At 39.9% G+C, this 15,230-nt stretch overlaps 1 protein-coding gene across 3 annotated transcripts in view; it reads left to right on the forward strand.

Annotated features, from left to right (window-relative positions):
* Positions 1–267: 267 nt before the first annotated feature.
* The window catches only part of tbl1x (transducin beta like 1 X-linked), a 39,599-nt gene continuing 24,636 nt past the window's right edge, over positions 268–15,230 (forward strand). Inside the window, exons 1-2 of one of the 3 annotated variants that reach the window (XM_041807269.1) lie at positions 268–651; positions 1,877–1,934. The gene's annotated coding sequence lies outside the window, so the exon portion shown is untranslated. Of the gene's footprint in view, positions 652–1,876; positions 1,935–3,300; positions 3,357–15,230 lie in introns of those variants that run through there. The other 2 variants (XM_041807268.1, XM_041807270.1) reach the window with 2 other exon arrangements.

The raw sequence follows: 15,230 nt of genomic DNA on the forward strand, positions 1-15,230 counted from the left end.
TTAGCGACATATAGCTCCGTTTTATGACCACAGCCTACATACAGTAGCTTAAACCGCACACAGCCGTTGAAAACACAGCATATGCTTATCTCAACATAAGATGCTCTCTTTCTGTGGGGATAGTTATCGTGTAGGTATCTTTTAATTGCATTTTGGGGTGTCATTAAGCTAATTAGGGCAGTGAGATAATAAAAACCCAAAGTGACTTACTTATGCTATAATTTGTGTTTCTATTATTCAGGTTTAAGGTCAGTTAGCCTTCACCCCCCACCACCCCTCTCTCTCCTGCTCTGTGTCTCCGTCTCTCTCCCGCTGCCGATCAGCGCCTGCTGCTGTCTCTTTATGTTCCTGTTCTCAGTGAACGGTGAAACTCCACACAGAGTAGCCCGCAGCCTCCTCAGCCACGGAAACTCGGGTTGATACCAACTTTTACCGCCAGTTGTGAGTGTGCCCGAGCGAATACGCCTCGTAAGCACTCCAAATTAGCCGACAGTGAGTCACTCACACGTTACAGCAGCGGTCGGAACTTGAAATATGACGATACGCAAAATGGGAGGAAAGTCGTTGCTAGCTTGCTGAAGTTGGAGGTTTCTCCTTGTGGAAGAGGAAGAGGTGGCGGCGGACACCACGAGTTCACTCTCACAATAAAAGGTAAGCCAGTAAAAGTCGAGTGGCATTGTTTAGGTTGCACTGCATTTTAGCCCACTTCTGTTTGTGTGCGTGGGTTTTATGCGAAGAGGATAATGACTTTCAGAAATGAGTGATTATGGCGTTGATTATGAGGTTACCGGCTCACACAGCGAACTCACCCCTAGACTCTACACGTGTGTTCAAATTCTTTCTTGTGCCTCACATTTCTCCTTTTTTCGGTGTTTCTCTATCTATAGAACTTACTTTTTTAATACTACGTGCTTTCTGAAAGCATTGGACTACTTCGCAAAAATATACCAAGTTTTAAAGATTAAAAGTTGCCCCTTTTTAAGTGAATTATGAGCATATAATTTTTGCATTCTGTAGCACAGTAGCAAAACCTTCAGCACATGAAGTTGCACCAGTTCAGTTTGTCTTTTGTTCATTCTGAAATATAAATAATACAGGCCTGTTATCAAACAGACTTAGAATTGCTTAAGTACCAGACATTGCACACCAGTTTTCAAAGGACAGTTCATGTTACTGTACAACTCAGTGTTAAGCTGCTTCCTGGCTCTGTGTCAGTTATAATGTTAGCTCTTTAAAAGTATAACACAGACACAACAATGTGAAAAGAAATCTGCCTAGTATAAAGTTTGGAGAGCTAGTGATGACACATATCTTCAGAAGACTATATGCATATAAGAGATTAAGAGAAGAATGTCCTTGACATTTTACATTGTATTCTAAGAAAGACCTCATTACTTCATGTTAAAAGAAATATGTGTGGCCTTGTTTCTGATGAGAGGGATAATTATGTAAATACACTGCTTTTGGAGTGCTTTCTTCAATTGATTCTACTCCAATGCCCCAAATAATTAATGCCAAAGTGATGCCCTCATTTTCTTGTTGACCTGGTGGCTTTTGTATTTTTTGTTCACAAGAGCTCTCTTATGTTGTTCAGAATCTGAGATATGATGAGGCACAGAGTTTATACTGAAGAGCACTGAATACACTTGATATGACGGTCTGGCCTTAACCACCACTTTTTAGGTTCTTTGAATAGAGGGAAACATCTACTATCTAAAAATGTCATCAAAAGAAGTACTCATGTAGCCTTAACTATAGATGTGGAGGTATTTGTAGAATCACCAATGTAATTGTGTAATTTCTAGAGTGTTTGGAAGTTTGCTGGCAATTTTTATTGATTTATTTCTCTCCTATGTGCTTGTTTTGTGAAATACAGCACTGGTATTTTTAGGTACCATCATCAGAATCACAGAGAAAGTACAACTTACAAACGGGTAGGGTTGGGTATTGTTTGGGTTTTTCTGCTAATTCTATGCTTTTTATATGGTGCTGGTGCCTAAAAGGCACCTGAATCTATGCTTTTAAGAGGAGCGAAGAGTGTCGAAAGTCAAAGGAGACTAAAAAGCTGTCTGAGCATCATAAATGATTACACAGAAATATTTTTTTAAGATACCACTCGAATTTGGGATAAGAAAAGGAAACAAGTGTAACTTACCTAACACATTCACTGGCCTTTTGTTTGGGTCGGCGGGGTATTGCAATGATGTATCAATATCTGTGTTGCAATTTGGTCCGGTCGGTACCGGTTGAGTTGGTACCCGGTACCATGTCGATACTGGATTCGAAACTCATCCTGAGTGGAATTGACAAGTGTTGAAGGATCCAAAATTTTGACCAAAGGTGACATATCAATGTTGCTATCCAATGGGTGGCTTAAAAATTTTACATTAGACAAAGTTAACTTCATTTAACATTACCTAAAGGAGTCCCTATTTGAGCTACTTTTAAAATATTGAGAGGCACCAAAGCTGCAGACCTCTATGGTGGGCTGACCACGACCATGGGGCAGGAAGTGATGTACAAACCCTTGTCAGGGTTTTTCTTAGTTTGTGGTGTGTTAAATCAAAATGTCTCCCCATTAGTACATTTTTTATTTTTATTCATAAAAGTCTGCTGTTGTGAAAATACTAGCCACATACCATAACCTCTGACATCAGGCAGAAAATGTATATCATTCAGTATGTCATTCAGGATCCAGCTTGGGTATTGTTCGTCACTTCCTGCCCCACGGTGGCCCATTGAAGAGCTCAGCAACAGATAAGCCCAGAACGCCGCACCATAGAGGTCTGCAGCCAGATCATCTTGAAAATACTGCACCCTGGAAATTCTTATTTTCAATGCCCTGAAACTCATAACATGAGTTTAAAAAGAACAATAACAGCAATAACAGATATCTCTATTTTTGGACCTTCTCTAAAGATTCAGCTCTTCAGCACATGTGCATGGACAGAAATTAGATTTTTGGGGCCCATTATTTAGACACCTATACCACTGACACAATGGGGCATTGCTCGATTGGTTACACCAGTATGACTTAACTCTATTCCTGAAGAAAAGAAACACTAGATATTACCAGCAACGGTTTAATCAACCCTACATTTTGTCGACTGTTGTTGTGAGATGTAAGGGTGGAGATTGCAGGGAAACTCACGATACACTGTGTGATAGGTGGCCTAAAATAACGCTATCACTTTACAGCTGTTGTGTTATAATTTTATCTCAAGATGATAATGATGTATGGCAGATTAACCGATGACTTAAAATATGCCTCTAAAATAAAAGTCTTCTTTATCCCATCAGCTGCTCTTCATGTTGCCCTCATTCATGTACGAACTACTACATTGAGGAGTCATGAGGTAGGGACGTGAGGTTTGTTTAAAATGCTGAATTAAAATCTCAATATTTTGGCACCATGCACCTTCATAATTGAACAAAATGTGGTTATATTGCTGCACCAATATTTTGTTCTATCCCCGGTTAAGCACAATTTATTCTGCTTTTTATAACAAAACCTCTGTCTCCATTTAAGGAGGGAAACTATTCTAACAAAATCTGTGCTGCGCTGCTATCATGCCTACATTGGGCAGCGCTGTTATGAAGAGAACCAGCACCTGTTTTATTAGAGCCTGCTTACAGCAGCGTGAGCATGACAAGCATACATAAATGGTCATGTACTGTGCCTTTTAATGTATGAAAGTTAACATGAAGATTCACACTGGAATGCTGCCGATCTCGATGGAGATCACTTTCGTTTTAAAATGAAAACATGGTTGTAACCTGAGGCCACAGGGCATGCTGTAGATCAGAGCCCTTGTCAAGTAAAAGGAATTGCATGTTGCACTCTACCCTAGTTTATTTAGCTTTTTGTTGTATCCTTTGAAGAAGGTGCTCTTTGTGTCAAGATTATTTTGTCACATTGGATTTTCAGCCTGGATTCAACATCCCAGATCTGTGTTTTTTTCACCCACCATTTATCTCTTATTTACTGCTGTAGATTAAAGGTAACAAAATAGGTTATGTTGGGGTTGTTTTTCTTCCCCCTGAAGAGTTTTAATGCACATCAGGTGGAGGCAAAAACAACTATACATTTTCTTGGATTAGATATATTTTCGCCTTTCTCGTCCACTGTTTACCAGCTTTGTCACAAGAGTCAACGACTTGCAGCCAACCCCTAATTACAGTAGTTAAAAAAACAGGTTTAGTGCTACCCATTAAAAGAACAATACAAGTTTTATGGCCTTAATTGCAGGTTTTAGGTCTCTTTATGTTTTCCATTAAACAATCCCCAATATGTTAGAGTCAGTGTGTTGGTACCTCATTACTACCTCTCATTTAGAACTATGGAAAATGGTCTAATTTTTACACAGTAAGCAGCTTTAATTCCCCCCAAAAAACGTCATAGATTTTCCTAGGCTGCATTTAGTTATCAGTCTGTGGCTACCTTTTGTATTGAGCCCTAAGAGGGCATTAATGAATAATGCTCCAAGCCTACAGGTAATTGTCTGCTTCTTGTTTATTAAAAGGATTTGACACAAGACGTCCTGTATTTGGTTTCAGTTCTGCAGGCATTCTCAGGTCAGGGAAGGAATAGATGCTCTTAAATATATAAAGACTCAGGATTTCTTCATATTTTTGCCCTGAATAGTAGAACTATCCTTCAGATGTAACTACTAAGGAGTCAGTGAAGTACAGGCGCACAAGAGACAACAGTAAAGCCGAGGTACGTTGTGTTTAGACTGAGTGTTCAAAACAGAAATGTATCCTTTGCTCATAAGTAGGGCAAGGAAGTCCCTGAGAAAGCCCATGTCAGGCTCTGTGATGCAGTGAAGCTCTGTATCAGGCTGTCCAAATATTTCTGTAGCAGTATTTATTTATGATAGGCCAGGGGGGGAGGTGAGCCATTCTCTCCCACTAAAAGAGACACACATGGGCTGCCATCCAACATGCACGCTGGTGGTCACTCTGAAATGGCTAGTTTAGGTCTTTTGTTATCTATTTGGATCAATCCTGGGAGTTTGGGTGGCTTTATTTATTATTGTGTAAATTTGTCTCTATTGTCTGTCCTTATGTGTGTATTTAAATCAAAACAAGTAGGAGGGAGCCACATGCTTTTAAGGGTGTGTTGAATGTTCAGCCATTTCACTGTCTAGCAGCTTATCAGTTTCTATTTCTATTGTGTCTGCAGCCTTCATAGCTAATGATTCACTCTCCCTTTTAAAAGCATTTATGGGAAAAATGGCACACGTTGGCTTTGTGGCACAGCTGTCTGTGTGAGGTTATGTTCAGGTAGACACAAATGCTTTCTGTGCATGTCTTGCTGTAGCTGGAACACCCCTGGAAATTTGGAATTTAAGAACATTTCAGGCAGGCTTTCAGTGAGGTAGTGGGGCTGAGGATGTCAGGAGGCAGGGCATGAGAATGGAGAATGGTGGATGAAGCAACAGAATCAGACACTAAGACAATTATTTATTAGTGCTACAGGACGGTTGACATAGTGGCTGAATCACAAAAGAGTGGAGAGGATCTTACTGGCACATAAGGGCACATTCACACTAAAATGGGTGGTAATATGGCAATACCATATCCCAGGGTAATTAAAAATAGCCACAGTAATACCTCAGTTAAAGACAGTGCTGTGTAATGAGCGAATATTTCTAAAGTCATAAGAATGATTGTCTATTTCCAACAACTTCCTATTTTTGAAGAAGCTATAAAAATGATTAAAGAACTGTAATGATGATAAATGCTGCCAGCTGCAGCATCTATCATCAGGTAAAATGAAAGCTATTTAATATCCACTATATTGCCAAAAGTATTCACTCACTTGCCTTGATTCACATATAAACTTAAGTGACATCCCATTCTTAATCCATAGGGTTTAATATGACGTCGGTCCACCCTTTGCAGCTATAACAGCTTCAACTCTTCTGGGAAGGCTTTCCACAGGTTTAGGAGTGTGTTTATGGGAATTTTTGACCATTAATCCAGAAGCGCATTTGTGAGGTCACACACTGATGTTGGACAAGAAGGCCTGGCATTCAGTCTTGGCTCTAATTCATCCCAAAGGTGTTCCATCGGTTTGAGGTCAGGACTCTGTGCAGGCCAGTCAAGTTCATCCACACCAAACTCTCTCATCCATGTCTTTATGGACCTTGCTTTGTGCACTGGTTTACAGTCATTTTGGAACAGGAAGGGGCCATCCCCAAACAGTTCCCACAATGTTGGGAGCATGGAATTGTCCAAAATCTCTTGGTATGCTGAAGCATTCAGAGTTTCTTTCACTGGAACTAAGGGACCAAGTCCAGCTCCTGAAAAACAACCCCACACCATAATCCCCCCTCCACCAAACTTTACACCTGGCACAATGCAATTAGACAAGTACCGTTCTCCTGGTAACCACCAAACCCAGACTCATCCATCAGATTGTCAAAGCGCCATACGTCACTCCAGAGAACGTGTCTCCACTGCTCTAGAGTCCAGTGGCGGCGTGCTTTACACCACTGCATCCGATGTTTTGCATTGTACTGGGTGTTGTATGGCTTGGATGCAGCTGCTCAGGCATGGAAACCCATTCTATGAAGCTCTCTACACACTGTTCTTGAGCTAATCTGAAGGCCACATGAAGTTTGGAGGTCTGTAGCGATTGACTCTGCAGAAAGTTGGCGACCTCTGCGCACTGTGCGCCTCAGCATCCGCTGACCCTGCTCCGTCATTTTACGTGGCCTACCATTTGGTGGCTGAGTTGCTGTCATATATACACATACATATATATTTAAAACATTTAAACTTACTTAACCTCTTTCTATGTCATCTGTAAATGAAGTTAATTTGTATTTGTTGGTTATTTTGGGCACTTTAATAGATGTTAACTTTCTTTTAGTTTCGACACCGCTGGGTGGAGTTCTCCATTCTTGCAAGAAAATAAAGATTTATGACCTATCTGTTTGAAAGCATGCGAAACATTCCTTCATATAGATCCTGTCTCATAATGGTTTTCAGTGATTTTTTTTTCTCACATTACCTCAGAACAGGGGGGGCAGGTATATATGGCCAAAGCCAGAGACTGAAAGTGAACTAAAGATACAACACTTTCTTTGATCCTATGTCCTAAAGCAGTGGTTCTCAACTGGTTGAGCGCTGGGACCCACTGCCACCTCCTTAAGAGAAATTGCAATCCATATTTTAAAAACATTTGAACCACCTAAATTTGTTAAATAAAAAATGTTGCAATTTGGACCCCAAATGGAGCAAAACATGATGAATAAATTAACCAGGACAAAATAAACATGTTTGAAAGCTCATCATCATTTTAGAAGGAAATGCATGCATACATTAAATCTGACCCTGTTTTCCTGAGACATCATGGAAATGTGGTAGTTTAACAAGGAATTTTGTCATTATCTTGGGAAAACCAGCCAAAGAAAAGGAGTTAAATACTTAGAAATCTTGAGACAAATACTTAACTTTACTCATCGTCATTGGAAAGCCTACAGAATACATGTATGAATTTATCATGTGTCTTCTGAAACGATCCATACATTGAATTTTTGACACTGTTTTTTTTCCTGGCACACTTCGTGACCCACTTGAAAGACCTAAGTGACCCACTTTTGGGTCCTGACCCACCAGTTGAGAACCATTGTCCCAAAGTAACTCAGCTTACCTGTAAAGTGTGAAAATATTGCTGCTTCTATAAATCATGTTTCTACGTCACAAACTTTATATATAAGGTAGAATGTTACCACCTCTAACCAACTTTACCATTCAGAGACCACTCCCATCCTCACCTGCTCTGCCTTGACTCCAAGAGATCCAGCTTAAGTAATGCCGGTGCTGGAGCAAATGGCCCAAACAGGTAGTGCTCAGGACCACCACGGTCCACCACCACACTACAGCCCGCTTCAGGGGACTCTAAAGGGGAAAATCCTCCACCTCAAAAGATTGCTCTGAGGCAGCAGTGCTGCAGGACTCTGTGTCACTTTCTGGCAAGGGGGCGTCACTGTCACTCCCGCTTCATCTGGTAGACACCCCTCTTTTCCCCTCCTTCTCTCCGTACCAAACTGCCCATTTTTTGTGCATTTTTAAAATTTCTGAAGTGGGTGGAGTTAGCTCTGAGCTGGGGGTTTACTTACACTTTAAACACCTGGCAGTTCTGTTTTATATCCCCGGAAAATTTGGGACAGGGGTAACACTTAAAAAATGGATGCTGATCCATTCCAGTTCATACAAGGGCATGTTGCCCCATACCGTGCTGAAACACAATTGTCCCTTATCCCCAGCTCTCCTTTGATCTGCACTCATATTGAATCAAGCCAAACCAGGCCTGGGCATGGATTTGGCATCACACTGTAATAAGATACTGAGTTCACAAGAAGCGCTGTCTCACAGAGTTAGCACAGTGGAGAAATACTCCCTAACACTCTGCTGTTGTTTAAAATGATGAGAGAAACTTTCCTATTGATTATATGTCAGGTACATGTTGTGTTCCACCTGTGGTTGTGCTCATGCGTGAGCAGGCGTACCATGCTGCAGCCTGACTCTTCCATCCATGCAGGGCCAAGGACGCATACTGATCTTGAGTGTGGTATGGAGCACTCCCACTGGTCAAACAAACTGGACTTTGGGATGTGAGTGTGCTTGGGCACTGTACAGATTGCCTAGTGTGAGTGCACCCTGACAGCTGTACTGAGATTGCATTGGTTGTGGGCTGGTTGCAGATGAAACTGTCATCATTCCTGCCTAATTATTTCTCTGTTTTTACTGTTGGGTTTTTACTGTTAATAAAAATTTAATAAGGGGCCTGGCAGAAAAAGATTCCTTGCATACCCAAAACAAAGGACTGTTTTTGTTCACATTAGCCAATCCACCTTAAAAATTTTGGCCATTTTAACATGTTTTACATAAGAATAAAAGCTTTATAGAGTTCAGTTAAATAATTTCTCAATACTGGAAAAGGATTTTAGATTTACCACTATCATCTAGTCAGCATACAAAATAGGAATGAAACTAGTTTTGCACAATCTGCTATTTGCAATGCTATTGCTGCTAGTGGATGACTGTAAAGGAAGTTGTGCAAGCACATGCATGCCACACACTGTGGGACAAAAGGAATATCGTTTTTTCCACTCAGTCCATTACTCCCCTGTGAGTCAGACACTTAACATGATCTTCTCAGAGTCTTTCTTGACTGTGTAGCTCTTCAGTAAATGTGAAGATGACGCATGTACTCATGATTAAAGCTCTATATTTTCCCTCTGCTAAAAGGATGTAACACTATTGTACCAGCTACCTGAAGTGTAACATTAACACCTGACTTATAAATAAGTCTAAAGCAACTTACTTTGAAAACAACAGCGGTTTAGAGAACATTGTCATCAGAAATATTCACAGTTCACACATTATGAATTTAGCTGCAAACACATGATACAGGAGGATTCTTTTTAGATTCATGAAGGCTTTGGCCGTAATCAAGATCTCACACTTGCCCATTGTTTTATATTTGGGTTTGTTTAAAGTATCATGTTAAGAACAATACCACCTTTGTTGATATTACATTCTCAGTACCACAGCCATTTAAAGACACAGATCTGCTGTCAGATAACACAAGGCTGCAAAGCTTTAAAGAGAGAGCAGGGGGTCAGAGAGAGGTCAGATAAATTTAACATAATGTTCTGACTGTTTTGAGACAGATACTCAAGAAAGACGTGACCATGCTTACATCTTTGTCCTGAAGTTTTATTTCCAGTTGAATCTCTTCAAATATCTTTGTGCTGCTTTACGACACATCTGAGCTCTTTATACATCCTCAGACTGTTCTCACTCTCAGGTCATCAAATCAGAAAACTTTATGACTATAAAGGTTAAAAACAACTCACTGGCAGGGATTTAGGTATGGTGTCATCACAAAGTTTCATAAGTTTTGGTGTAATAGTGTATGATACTTTCTGCAAAGCCTCGCAGATGAGCAGCTGTCTGCATCTGGTTTGGCTGACAAAGTTAAGTAGTGTGATGCTTAATATTTTTTATTTGTTTAAGAAGGAAGGCTTTTGAGCACTTCTTGAGATGTTTTATTGGTGCAGAATCCATGTGTGAGAGGTCTGTTTTCATTCTAAAAGAACTGACCATATCCACCTGGGTGGGAATCACAGGCTGTCCAAAAAACTGCCAAGTGAAAGCTAAGTGCATTTATTCAGTGCAGTTTTCTGTTTGTTTCACCACCTATCATGCTCGATCTCATAACTTTTCACTCCTTTGATGAGTCCTGTTATCATCTTTTTCATTTACACTGCTGTCAAACTCCACTTGTTTGAATTCCCCCTCTCGAACTGTTATCAAGTAGTGCTTTCACATAAAACCACATTTCCTGAATTCTTCTAGGTGAGCTTCATGTGTGATCTTTACACAGACATTTTTCTGCCAGCCACCTAGTTTTTTTCCCTCCCTCACTATTTAAAGACCTCTTCACAATTGCACAAAGCCCCTGAAAATTTCATGAATTTACCATGGTGAGCTACATGTGTGAACCCCTAACCTCTACTTTATCCTGAAATTTCCTTGCGACCCCCCTAGCATTTTCCTCCCCCATCCTTCAGTTGCCTGACAGGCAAACTGCAAGAAAGCTTCCTGCTGTACGGAACAAGTATGAACAGTCAATTCAGCAAATTTTCTGGATAGATTACTCTGTAATTTTCAGGGTTACATGTATAAGGCCTTGAAACTTTCTGCTGTGATGGGCACGTGTGAACAAGAAACTCGGGAAAATTCCAAGGGCAGTGCTCCATGTCTGAAAATGATAAATCACAAAATCACCTTGTTTTTTATGTATAGATTTGGAGTTTAATGTTCTATTAAGACTACTGGTAACTTCTGCTGGAGGTATGAATGTCATGGAGGTGTACTGATTTCTGATATGGAAACAGAGGTGAGACAGGAGTGGCAGAGCCAGCAGGGGTGAGCAATGCTTATATGTATGTTGAGCTCTAGTTGAGTGTTTGCATGCTGTGCTCACTCATGCTTCTGCAACACGTAACACAATGTTAAATGGCAAATATCTTTACATTAGTTATTTTCAGTGTCATAGTTTGTGATAAGGTTCAGTCCTAAGATTATATAAACCATTTGCTGATAAGTGTTCAGGCTGTTACAGTTCTCTTTAAAGGGCTGTAGGCGATTTTCACTTACAGCTATTAGCTTATCACATAACTTGTTTTACAAGGTACACCTAAAAATATGAAATGCTTCTTTAAACACAAGGTATTTACTCAACATGTAGGCACTTGTTTTATTGTGGGAAACTGTTTTTCTCTCTTTGAAGCATCAGTGGAGTCTCAAATTTGCATGGAAGTCACTGAAATTGCTTTCAAATACATTAAAATGTATTTATTTAATTTTTAGGTGTACTTTATGAAGTCAGAAATCATCAGTATACAAGGTTGTGGTCAGACAAGGTGTGTCTATTGTTTTGGGAAACCTGTGCATTGCGGCCGTGACCACGCAGCTTCAGAAACCCAAACGGCCACCTGATGACTGGAAGTGAAAGTTTCGATGTCTGCTGCTGCATGGTTGATTTCTCATACTTTGAAGTTTGAAAATTGTTTTTGTCATATCCGGTCTGCCCGCATGATTGGGGGAGACATACATGAATGTCTTTAGGCAAATCTACATACAAACAGCCCAGCTACTAAATGGGACACTGCTCTATGCTGATAGAGGCTTTTAATTTCACTTGGAACTTGATTCATCATTGAATGAATAGACCCTGATTAAAGGAAAACGAGTTTTGGCTTTTCTTGGATAAAACATTTCTGGTTATTTATGAGAGAGGAACTCTTCTTAGAAATGTTGTATATTCCAAGGTGGAGTTTTACTTTTTAATGCTTTTTTAGACCATGTTTTTAAATAAGGTATTATCTACTATTTTAGTAAACAATAGAACTAGAAAGTGTAGCAAATATAAAATAAACTAGGAGTCAACCAATTATTGACCTAACTTGATTATTGAGAGGATATTTGGCATCGGCAGATTATCATTCATACAAGTTATCAGGGATTTCCTTCCTGGTACGATTCCAATACCAAGGTACCGGTATTGGAATCGTATCGGGAAGTAGTAGAGTACTGATCCGATACCGGTGTGAACTTTCTGGACTGACTGTGCAGACTAGCAAATTATTTTAGACCTATATTTGACTCCAAACAAGGTTCAACAAATAGAATCATAATGTACAGCATCTCTGTGACCCTTAAGTTGTTTTTCTGCTGATTATTGAGTTTTTCTGCTAAATATTAAAATAACAATACAGAGGGCTGCATCACAGGCTTTCTCTTTCTCTCTCTCCATTCTGCTCTATCCAGGCAGCATGATGAGATTGACCGTCTGCAACTGGCTGACAGACCCTCACAAAGGGTTAACAATATGGTGGTTGGTATTCTAGCTTGTGGTAATAAATGATTGTAATTGGATTAAAATGGATAAAAAGATGTTCAGTATCGGGTTTACTGGTTTGGATTTAATCAGTAAAGTCAGACGAGGTCCAGACTCACTGAAAATGCTGCTGGAAGGGATTCAAAAGCATCAATAGTGTCAAAGGGAATGCAAAACGGCTAGCTTTAAGAGGAAAAACAAGTCAGAGGCAACGATTTACGGTTCAAAAGTTATTCAACTTTTGATAAGCTGTGTCACTTCTAGTTGTGTACGACAGCGCTGGTCTGGAATGCATTTTAGCAATCACATTAAGAGAATAATGCACGCCGCCACCATTCTCTGCTGCTGCAATGGCTTCTTTGCTTCTTCGCTGATCTAAAACGGTAGCCCTTGCATGCAGTGCTTTACAGCAGCAAAGATGATTTGATTTTCAGTTTATAGCGCTAACATTTAGCATGGTTTAATGAAGCAAAATGCAAAGCTAAACCAAACGGTGTCGGATCAGTGCATAAACTTGTGTACTCGCCTAAACCAATACCAGCATTTTCAGCAGTTATCAGATGTAATTCCAATACTGTAATCAGAATAGGAACAACCCTGCAAGTAATTAATGAAAATATGCGCTCCTTTTCCTCCACTGCAAGGTGTGTCTTCCCCGATGGCTTTATTTTCACTCTCCACAGTCTCACTGAATGCATGCAACACAATCTGACTGGCTAGATGTCTCTTGAGCTCTAGCCAATCAACACTTGAGCCAGGGTGCCCCGATGGAGAGAGAGCATCAGGCATCACTTCCTGCTTTATGATGCTACTGTGTTGCCCTGTGCCGTTTCTAATGCAGACAAAGCTAGGGCTAAGTTGTTAAGTTTTACTCATGCAATTTTACTTTTGCCACATTTAGTATATTATTTATCAATGTAAATGCACATCTGTTCTAATTATCAATTATCTGACTCATGAATTAGTAATAATTGGTATCGGGTCTGAAAAACCAATATTGGTTGACCCCTAAAATGAGCACATCTCTTCATAAGACAGGTACCAAGAAGAGGAATAAATCCATCAGAAATTGCACACACACTCTTGCACACTTTCTAAAATGTTTTAAAATTCTGCCAACTTGTTTTGCATAGTATGTAGAAGTTCTGCACTTTTTGATGGCTGAAAATGAGAGTTTCCAGTACTGAACTCCTGTGACTGCCATTTGTTGATGCCTTTGTGTGGAAACAGGTGTAAGTGTTGTTAGATATTAACTCAGGATTGTTGAAGTTGCTCACCATGTTTCAGCATACTTTTTTGCTCTCTGTACCCACAAGAAGAAATTGTAAACCTTTCCAAACTTTCAGTTCAGGAGTGCAGTATTTTGCAGGATTGACTCTCTGGGAAAGACACACTCATGCACACAAACTGAAGGGGAATCTTGTGGTAGGTGTCTATGTGCTGTGTAAATGCTCTGTAAATAAACAGTCAGAGGACAGCTTAGACTGAAGATCAGTATTTTAGCTCACTTGTCTGCCTTGTTTGTTTGACCCTGATGTCAGATGGACGGGAAGCTCAAGGAGAGCGGGGTGTATTTAGGGTGGCATGAGCAGCTGTTGACAGAGAAGCAGGATCTTCTGGTCACCATAGCAACGCTTGTAATACCCACAGTGCTGTATGTCTATGTATTTACAGCTTATTTGTGCAATCTTCATTTGCTACAAAAAGAATCACATGGCTGTGGCCTCTGTGTAGACTATTACACCTAACCTCAAGGACACTGAGGTCTGTTTTACCATTGATACATATTTACAAAGAAAGTAAAATTGTTGTAGTTTACTCCTCTTTGTGAATCTCAGAAAATGTAACCAAACTTTGTAAAGAAGCACTTTAAATGTATGTTTGGATGAGGGATGCAGTGGTTATCTCTGCTGTATATCAAGGTACTATTTTGCTCAATAAGTCCTTCATTATGCAGTCTACATAGCTCTTATTCTTGATTTCTGATGCAAAACCCACCTAATTTCTGGCTCAGTTTCACATAAAGCAAAAAATTATGCTCTGGACTGGATTTAAAGACACTTCAGTTTATAAGCCTGTAACATTAGAGTATGAGCTCAGTGTCCTTGAAGCCACAAAGTGTTGGTGATATCACATAAATATAGCATGAATGAAAGATTGAAGTACTTTTATTCAGCGCCCAAATATGAAGCAATGTGATATATATGGGGCTGTTTTTTTCCCTGTTTTCTTTAGATAAGCATTAGCAAACATGGAGCTTCCATTGTGTATAAATGTACGCAGCATTGAGCATCAAAAGAGCTCACAGTGTCCCACAATCTCCTCCACACATTTATTTACTTGCTACCCACCCCCACACAGCAATACACGCATGCATGCCCTAAAGCGGCTGGTTTCCCTGTGTGCCTACATGCACATGTGATACCAGATTAATGCAGAAAATCAAGGTCTGGACATACTCTGCAATAACCTGGTGACTCTAAAAGCTGCCTTAGCCAAAGCTGGACAGTGATCCCACTTTTGTCTGACCTCCAGCTGTGTCGTCTGCACTAAAATTCAAGAACTCCTTTTGGTTCAAAGGTCAGGCCAATGCAATGTTAATGTAGAATATATGACTAGACTGTAGGAATGAAGTGATATATTCATAAAACTCTGTTCAAAATAAAATTTTATGAATAATTTTTCTGACTTTCTTATTTTTACAAGGACATGAGATTCAAGTTGGTGTATGAAAAACTGACAGTATTTTTTTACTGTACGTGAAAACGGTTTATTCATGAGGTTGTAGTTACTAGGGCTGTCAGAT

This window comes from Cheilinus undulatus, linkage group 15 (assembly GCF_018320785.1).
Source record: "Cheilinus undulatus linkage group 15, ASM1832078v1, whole genome shotgun sequence".
NCBI lineage: Eukaryota > Metazoa > Chordata > Actinopteri > Labriformes > Labridae > Cheilinus > Cheilinus undulatus.